The sequence below is a fragment of the Triticum aestivum genome, chromosome 2B, assembly GCF_018294505.1.
Source record: "Triticum aestivum cultivar Chinese Spring chromosome 2B, IWGSC CS RefSeq v2.1, whole genome shotgun sequence".
In the NCBI taxonomy this organism is placed as follows: Eukaryota; Viridiplantae; Streptophyta; class Magnoliopsida; order Poales; family Poaceae; genus Triticum; species Triticum aestivum.
This window is the reverse complement of record NC_057798.1, coordinates 297591324-297600561: the sequence shown is the minus strand read 5'-3', so window position 1 is coordinate 297600561 and position 9238 is coordinate 297591324. Positions and strand designations below refer to the sequence as shown.

Genomic DNA, 9238 nt, shown 5'->3' with positions numbered 1-9238 from the left:
CAATTCAATAATGTGCGTGATATGAGATAGTACATTCATGCAGCTCAGTATGCAAAACTACCAGGCAGTTTTCCTTACAAAAATCAACATTGGCGCCTTTAACATTTTGCTACAACTAATTTGATGTAAAAATATAGTGATATACAACAGGTACTTACATCAGCATTGGAGCACAGAGAATTCCGGCAAGATATTTTCCTCGAATACGATCCCAATGGAGGAAGTCTTCTATCGTTTAACCTTATTTAAACATAAAAGAAGCCTAGCCAACCCTCCTCCTCGGAGCTCCCCCGAATCAGGATGTTTCTGGTCATTCAATCGCGTTGAATCTGGTCAACCGAGCAGCCAGGTCCGTCGGATCCTTACCGCTGATTTCACCTCGCGGTTGATTTTTGAGGTCCATAACTGGTGGGCTCGGGGTCCCTTTCGATTGGCTAGGTGAAACTTTACTGGGTGAAACTGCCCTTTCCCCGCTCGCCTCGTGCGCCTCGCTCATTTGCTGGCACACTTCGGCCCCCACAGTGCAAACCTAGCTCTCTTTCCCCTCGACCCCCACAGCGCAGCGCATCACCACTCCCTCCTCCCTCATCAGCCGCCGCCAGGTCTTCTCGCTGGGGTCGAAGAGTAGGGGATCCGGCTGGATCCGAGGCGTGCGGGCGTGGTGGCGGTCATCTTTGGCAGCGGCGGCGGCGGGCATCTCCGGCAAAAAGCGATGGCGGGGATGCTCGATTCGCCATGGACCGGTCCCTGCAGGAGAGAGAAAGAAAGAGAGGAGGGAGAAAGCGAGAGGAAAGAGGAGAGGGAGGTGCGACGGCGGGCGGGAGAGGGTCTCCGGCCGGTGCGAGACATTCACGTCTCTCGTCCTCTCCTGCTCTCGACCACCACCGTGGCCCTCCTTCTCCCCTTCAATTCCCTGTCTCCTCTTCTCTGGAGTTACCTGAGTGGTCAACACCGAGAAAGATGGGGAATACAAAGCCAGCGAGGAAGACAGCTTGACTCTGCCGCCGATACTGACCGGCCAATTCTGTCGGGCGCCGTCATGGGAGGAGGCGAACCATCGAGGAGCAGCACGGGAGGAGATAAAGATAAGCCGCCGGACTCCCTGTTCACTTGTGGTTGCATCTTGCCCGTGAGCTCCTTCTTCTTACAGCCAGCTTGGCCCTTTTCTTGCCATGTTTTGGGTGATGCAGCGTATCAAGCAGGCGAGGGCGAGGATCAGATGCGGTAGCAGCTGAAGGAGTCATGGAGAGGGGGCGAGAGTGGGCAGCGGCTGTCGGCCAAGAAGGAAGAGGCTGGGACGAGGACCGGAGGAGGAGGTTCTCATGGTGGAGCATAGGAGGACGGAGGCGGAGTGCTGCTGCAACAGCTGTGGGACTGGGCGAAAGGATGTGAGTTTTTGAATTTAAGAGCTGGAAACTCCACAACTTGAGCAAAATATTGTTAGTGATCGCTTGTTTGCTTGACACATAACATTATTGGATCTGTCACTCTATATGGTTGATTGTTAATTGTGTGCTTTTTTGTCCATATTTTGCTCCTGTAATTAATCATTTCCCTATCCATTGCAGGAAATTATTGTTTACTTTAGATTGGGGCGCTGGAGCCAATGAAAAAAGATCACTGCAGCTTTGAATGTGGGCACAAGTCAAATGAAACTATTGGATGGAGCAATTCAGTGCGGTGGGGTACAGGGGCTCGTGCAGGAGTATATATAACAGCAGAGTTCATCTCTGTTTTGCTGACAATCCACACTGAAACTGTTGAAAAGTAGATAATCAGCCAATAAACAGTAAATCATCACATCTATTTGCTTTCCTGGTATATGGGGCCATTATTATTCTGGTACTTCTAAAGAGTCATTATTCTTATGGTACTTCTACATTTGCATATCTTTGTGTTCAGATGGAAGTCACCTGGCAAAGGTCTAACGTTTCAGATTTAATGTTATATACATGCCCAAGAGTAATACGTTATATAATATACTCTAGATTGTATTCTTATTTAGTTTTTTTCATGCTTCTTGTTTCACTGGGCTATTGCAAAGACGACATATCCACTTGGAGTTGGATATTATTTTGATAACCATATCTAGCTATTTTTACAAAATAATATCAATTAACTTGCATCGATTCAATGCTAGAGCGGTAGTCATGAAACATTGCCACTGCGCCACAAGGCGATTAAAATCATGGAAATTGATATAAAAGTTACTTGTGATTTCTATAGTCATGTAATCACAAACCATAATGATAAAAAAGCCAAATTGTTTATTTTATTGGAGAACACATCAACTATATGGAGAATCAAAGGTGAATGTAAATGAAACGCTCCATGTACGTTTAGGCTCCAATATAAGATTAAAATAGTGGATAAATCATTGTACCATATTCAATTAGAACTACAAAGAAGAAGAGAAATGGTTGAATAGCAAATTCTGACCGGCCAATTCCGTCGGGCACCGTCATGGGAGGAGGCGAACCATCGAGGAGCAGCATGGGAGGAGATGAAAATAAGCTGTCGGACTCCCTATTCACTTCTGGTTGCATCTTGCCTGTGAGCTCCTTCTTCTTACAGCTAGCTTGGCCCTTTTATTGTCATGTTTTGGGTGTTCCTTCCTACAGCCAGCTTCGCCATTTTCTTTGGAAGTAGTAATTCAACTCAGAAAGCATAAATAATTTGAGACTGCTTCTGTCCTCCCTACAATTTGTTGAAGTCATCATTCTTTTTTCTTTTTTTCTGTAGTTTTTCCTCATCTTTTACAGTTTATTTGGGTTATTTCATTCTCTGGTACTTGGGCATATTGGTTGTCTCGTTGTCTCCTTTTACTAACAGTATTTCCTATTCAGTGTATGGGAGAGGTTACTAGCTCACATATATAGTTTAGTTATTAAGTTTCTAAATAAGTTCAGCCTCAGAGCTCGGATTTTGTACGCTTCAAAATTGGAGTGTGACTTTTGCTTGCTGATTGATTCAGTTATGGTGTGGATGCCTACTACTCAAAATGATTTTATATCGTATCATAAATTTCAGGAACCGTATCACAACAAATCATTGGCATTGCAGCTTCAGGGACATGTATGATGCAGCTTCAGGGATTTTAGTGTATACAAGCCATCCTACTCGCTGCCCTCCTCAGCTACTCAGATAGTTATTCCTTCTCATTATCAGTGAATAAGTTGGTTACAGAACATGGTTGAAGATTGTAGTACATAGAGATTGCCTGGCAGACTAAAATAATTAGGAGCTTCTGATTGGACCCTTCAAGCAATAGTGTTGTCAATATATTAATTATTGGATTATGTTACTATACTCTTAGAACAGCTTCCTGATATATGTATTTATAGGATTCTCTGATATTTGATGCAAAATATTGATGGTCGGGTGAATGCAGTGGACTCATCGAGATTGAGGGCACCAACAGCATATGCCGAGGGCGTCCATCGACAACCTGCCCAATGTCCGGATTCACCGAGGAGTACAGCTAGAGACACTATTGGTTGCCTGCAGGCCTGTGAGTACTTGCACTTGGACCTTTTTTATGAGCAGTACTAAGTAATCTAATGATATGCTCCTTGCAATCTAAGGAAAAAAATAAATCTAAGTCATTTCCGATCCTAAGGTCTGGGTACTAACTATTTGTGTTTATGTCTACAAGCTTTTGATTTTCTGTCTGGTCTATCTTTTATTTGCAATGTTGGACACTCTTTCCTTTTCTTGTGAATAATGTTTCTGTTTATTATTATTATCATCCTCTATGGTTAATCACACATTTCATTGTTGTGCGTCGGAGTCTATGGTGTACTGCATGCAACATGATACAATCCGCAATGGTTAATAAAACTAAATATGATAGCAAATGAAACCTATTGTGATGCATTGAACTATGATGGACACATAACAAAAGGCGTACAATAACTTCGAACGTTATTCCACTGACGAGATGTGTCAAATTTATTGTACAATATGTTCTAAATTTATTCCACTGACAAGATGTGTCAAATTTATTCAATGTTTTTTGTATTGTGGTCAATGCAGTCCCAGGACAAACATTGGAATATTCATGTGTTATAGGCCAATATAGATTTCTCAATGTATCATTTTTGCACTATTTGACTGCTGAACAATATTGCCATGCTGATCATTTCTCATGTCTTTGCAATTTTTGGTCTTTGTTTTGATTTCGTTGTGTGGTGTGCTTTTATCTAGGTGAGTTGAGTTGCTGCTTCGTTGGAGATGTTGATGTTGTTCGAGACGCCCGCTGGATTCACCCTTTTCAAGGTTCTGAATTAGGGCAAGCTCGACAAGGTTGAGGTGAGTGTTCATCACCACCTCAGATCTTGGTTTGGTTTGGATTACTCGTGTTTTTTTATTTTGACTGCAAAATAACTTCTCTTTTCAACACACTTAGTACATGATCTAGCAATCACATTATAATAGAGTAAGTGAGAAAAAGCTCTTTATTTAAATGACCAAGAATCCGTGGTGTGCTCCTGAACTGCAAGGAACACTCCACTACGAAACTCACTTAAGCAGGCTGATAGATCGATGCTAATTCCGTTATTATTACTTTTTATTGCTTAAGCGCCGAACAAGCACTCTTGCATTGGAGATGCCCTGATTAGCTTCTTCTACAAATTTGTCCCAATGCAATTAGCAGGCTAGCATATTAGAAAAATGAAATTTTGAATGACATATAGCAGGATATGCATGCATTCCTACTCCTATCTTATATGGACAAATAGATCTAACAGCTGGCTTGCTTGCTTGCAGTGGTACAGGTATGATCTTCATGGAGCTAGCCATCATTGGATTTGGTAATACATAATCACTTATTCAGAGAGCCCAAGGTGAGAAGGGACGAGCATCTAGAACACCACCACCTACTAATCAGCGAGCTACTATCTGTCTTTGAATGAGTTACTTAACAAGAGAAGGCAGGTAGCAATAGAACACGTGCGATCTCAATGTTTACTAATTATCTATTTCTGAATTTATTCGTTCCCAGCTGTTCTGAATCTGGGTGTTTTGCTTGCTGCTTTGTAGGAGTTTCCTACCTTTCTTCTGCAAATCCGGAATGCCTTTATGGCATGATCATGTGAAAAAGTACCTTGATGCAGTAATGGATTTGATTATCACTGGTTACTCTGTTTTCACGAATTACTATCCAACTGTAAGTTTGTTCTATACCCTAAGGCCCATGTAAATCTGATAGAAGATTACTCTATTTAATTTTAACTAAATAGGATAATATTCTTTCAGTCGCTTGAATCTGTCCAGACCTGAAAAATACTTATGCTTTGAAAGCTTGATATATGAGTATGTAATTTTACAAGTATGTAATAGCCGACAATGTTAAATTTCAAATGTACTCGAGCCAAGTTTTCGGTGTTTCATTGCAACCAAAAGAATTAGTAATATTGTTTTGATGAAAACATGGTCGCACTTGTCGGTGTTGTATAATAGGATTTCAAATTAGTGGCATAGGAGTTTTTTCCCTAAGATCCACTATGAAGTTGATTGAAAGTCCATTTTCCCTAAGATTCACTATGAGAATGAAAAAGATTTCTGAAAACTGTGTCACCATAAATGTTCCATCATGGTCCATAGCAGTCCCATGCGGAAATAAATCCTATACTACCGAGTCGTACGGATCCGATCGTGAGACCCACTCCAGCGCTCGCCAACTGTCCATGCGAATCTTAATGCAACAGGCGTCTCCTTCCCCGCTTCCCTGTTTCACTCCTTATCTCCTCCAACGCACCCAAAATCCAGCCGTTGGTCATGCCATTCTCGCCACCGCCTGACGGCATGGCGCACCCGCACCACTTTCCCCTAGGAGCCTTGCCGCCAATGGTGCCGGGCGCGGTGGTCGCCCCAGCCTCGTTCCCCCTTCACTGTTTGCAAATCCAGATTGAAACTCGAACCATTTATTCTGCTAGATATGCTTGTACTGAAATTATTATCTTATACATTGACAGAGCATGGAAGAACCAAAAGGTAGTTGATCAGCAGGATGGCAAGAGGAAGACAAGAACCAAATTAAAGTTTGTTGTTGTGCATGTCTGTATCTATCAAGATTCAGTGCTATGTAGAAATGTCCCTGAGATTTGTTTCACTCAACGAGACCAAACAATCAGGAACACAAGTAGGATAGTTGATGCTTTTTTCATTTTTCTTCTGATAAAAAGGAATCTTCATCTGCCAAGAATAAGGCCTACAAGCATGTATGCCTAATTACCTATATGCTGATTTAACGAGCTCACATACATGTCCATTTCTGAAAATAGTTTTACCATCCTCAAACATATAACTTGTGTGTTGTTGCTTTCCATTATATTGAGAAAAACATAAGTATCATTGGACATTTTATTCATTCAGGAGCTCTAAATGACATCGTTGTATTGGCAACATATTCAGTCATTTCGGATCATCTTTCAGAGTCATTCTGGACTGTTCATGCCAAATTGTTGGTGTGTGATGTAAAAAACTGAAAAAATGGCAGTTCATGTTTATTTTTCTTCTGAATTTTGTTCCCCTATAAGATGTGGCCTACTCTATACTCTTGGGATAAATGAGCTGTGACATTTGTTGTTGTCCACTATTTTCTTTGCAATTTCCCTGGTATGTTGTCAACAATTTGGCATGAACATTCCAGGCTTGTCAGAGACAAATTCATAAGGTTTGACAATACATGTTGGCCAATTGTCAGGTAACAAAGCAAGCATATAGTTACAGAACAAAAGGATATAGTCATTTTTATGTTCCAACAAGTAAATGGCAGCGACAGAGTGGCACCCAGCCAACAAAGGATTTGAGGCCAATCAATACCCTTATGCCAATATACATGGTTCAGTTTTGGACCATAACAGTTCACATTTTTGTTACTGAAAACCCTCAGGGCCTCACCTATCCATGATGGTTGAAAGAAGTAGTAGAGAAAGATACCACACAGGCTGTTACAAAACTTATTGCTGGACCTATACATCACACATTGATCTTCAAATCCATGCCCTCGACAATAAAGGGGATCAATCGCGTGATGGATGGGCTGGAGTTTGTTTCCATGGCCGACTACGTAGCGTCACCAGGATGCCGGATGGATAGCCGTTGTGCCAGCTCCGAGGTACCGTGCAGTTCGTCGCCATGGCTGACTTCGCGCGTGATGGAGCAGATAGATGGTTAGCCCGTGGTGGTACATCAGGGATGACGTGCCGCACGGCTGCCGCGATGCCGTCAGGCGGTGGCGAGAATAGCATGACCAGCGGCTGGATTTTGGGGGCGTTGGAGGAGATAAGGAGTGAAACAGGAAAGCGGGAAGGAGACGCCTGTTGCATTAAGATTCGGACGGGCAGTTGGCGAGCGCTGGAGTGGGTCTCACGATCGGGTCTGTACGACCTGGACGTATAGGATTTTTTTCTGTCCCAATGCCATATTAATTTCAGAAGAATAAATTCTTATTCAGATGTTCATTGTGTTTTTATGTACTGCTATATCTAGAAAAGCAAGTTTCAGCTAAAACCAGAGCCGTGGTTAAGATACTCTTCGCACCTAGGATATGTGTATATGTTCAGATTGCTCTCTGCGCCATTTTGTTACCCAGCTGACGAACTGAAAAAGAAAGGAAGGGGATAGACAGTCTTCGCTGGCTCGCCCCCTGCCGCTTTATATTCAGCTCCTTACGGACCACATGCATCGCTCTATGTGGGTTGGGCTAAATAACATATGGGCTATCCTAATATCTTCTGATCCCTATATCTCCGTATATGCACAACAAAGACATATTTTTTCTTAGGTTTCTTATCTTTTCCCCTCTTTTTTTACAGGAAAAAAATGCATGGCCAGATTTCTCATCATGATAACCATGTTTTCAAACTTGCTAAAAAAATACAACCATGCCAATTTTACTCTCTCATCATAGTGCCCATATTTTCAAACTGAACATATGCATATCATGCAAAGTTTCCCTTTTCCCAGACTATTATTTAACAATGTAATAAACATGTTTAAAAAATAGCATGACTTAGTTCAAGGTTCTTGCAGCATGAAACTATTTTCATCGACAACATGTCTTCAGCAGGTCTCTGCGCCATTTGGCGCAACGGGTCAACTAGTTTTCTAAAAGAGAGATGGGTAAGAAACATGTAGAAAATATGATCAGAATGCTATAAAATTTCATGATGCGAGGATATGCACACGCTTCTTAGAATGGAGTTGACATTCTTTTGCTAGATTGGAGCGGACTAGTTCTTTGGCCACTGGAATCTGCTTACTATCAGTGGGAGTTGGGTTTCTCTATGCTGGAGCAGTATCTTTGAAAAATGGAGTTGGTTTATTATCTCCCGACGTTTGGATCTTTTGCAAAGACCTGGTTGTAACCCTTCAGATTCTAACATAGCCGTCTTCCCCTTGCATGCCTTATATAGAAGAATGATCATTCAGTTATAAAACATGCTACATCAGAGATGGAATAGGCACTGAAGAATAGAAAGGCATGACATATTGACATGTATTCCCTCCATCCGGAAATAAATGGACGGGTCTAGGCGTATTTCAGTTCTAGATACATCCAATTTTATCCATTTCTGCGACATTTAATCCAGACGGAGGGAGTATGATGTAAGAGCTAGGGATACGACAGGACAACACAGTAAAAAAATACTGAAAAACCCACAGTAGAACCAAAGTATTCAAACCTACTGATATGAGATAGTACACTCATGCAGCTCAGGATGCAAAACTACCAGACTGTTTTCCTTACAAAAATCAATATTGTGGCCTTTAATCATACATTTTGCTACAACTGAATTTATATCAAATAAATATTGGATTCACACCGATTAACAAAATACATGCTGATGTAAAAATATAGTGATATACAACAAGTACTTACATCTACATTGGAGCACAGAGAATTCCTGCAAGAATCTTTCCTCATAAACGATACCATTGGAGAAATTCTTCTATCTAGTAAGCTTATTTTCTAAAAGAGAGATGGGTAAGAAACATGTAGAAAATATGATCAGCATGCTATAAAATTTCATGACGCAAGGATACGCACAGATTCTTACAATTGAGTTGACATATTTTTGCTGGACTGGAGCGGACTAGTTCTTTGGCCACTAGAATCTGCTTATTATCAGTAGGAGTTGGGTTTCTCTGTGCTGGAGCAGTATCTATAAAAACTGGAGTTGGTTTATTATCTCCTGGCGTTTGGATCTTTTGCAAAGGCCTTGTTTGT

The 9238-nt window shown here is 41.6% G+C and overlaps 1 long non-coding RNA gene across 10 annotated transcripts; it reads left to right on the top strand.

Annotated features, from left to right (window-relative positions):
• The first annotated feature begins 488 nt into the window (after positions 1–488).
• On the top strand, positions 489–6262 carry LOC123044782 (uncharacterized). 10 transcript variants are annotated; one of them, XR_006420415.1, is made up of 8 exons: positions 492–1388; positions 1569–2553; positions 3031–3102; positions 3392–3511; positions 4207–4311; positions 4771–4938; positions 5044–5170; positions 5979–6262. It is a non-coding gene; the product is annotated as an uncharacterized lncRNA (long non-coding RNA). The 10 variants fall into 10 exon arrangements; XR_006420414.1 differs by having other exon boundaries at positions 3345–3511; XR_006420416.1 differs by having other exon boundaries at positions 3031–3147.
• Positions 6263–9238: the final 2976 nt, after the last annotated feature.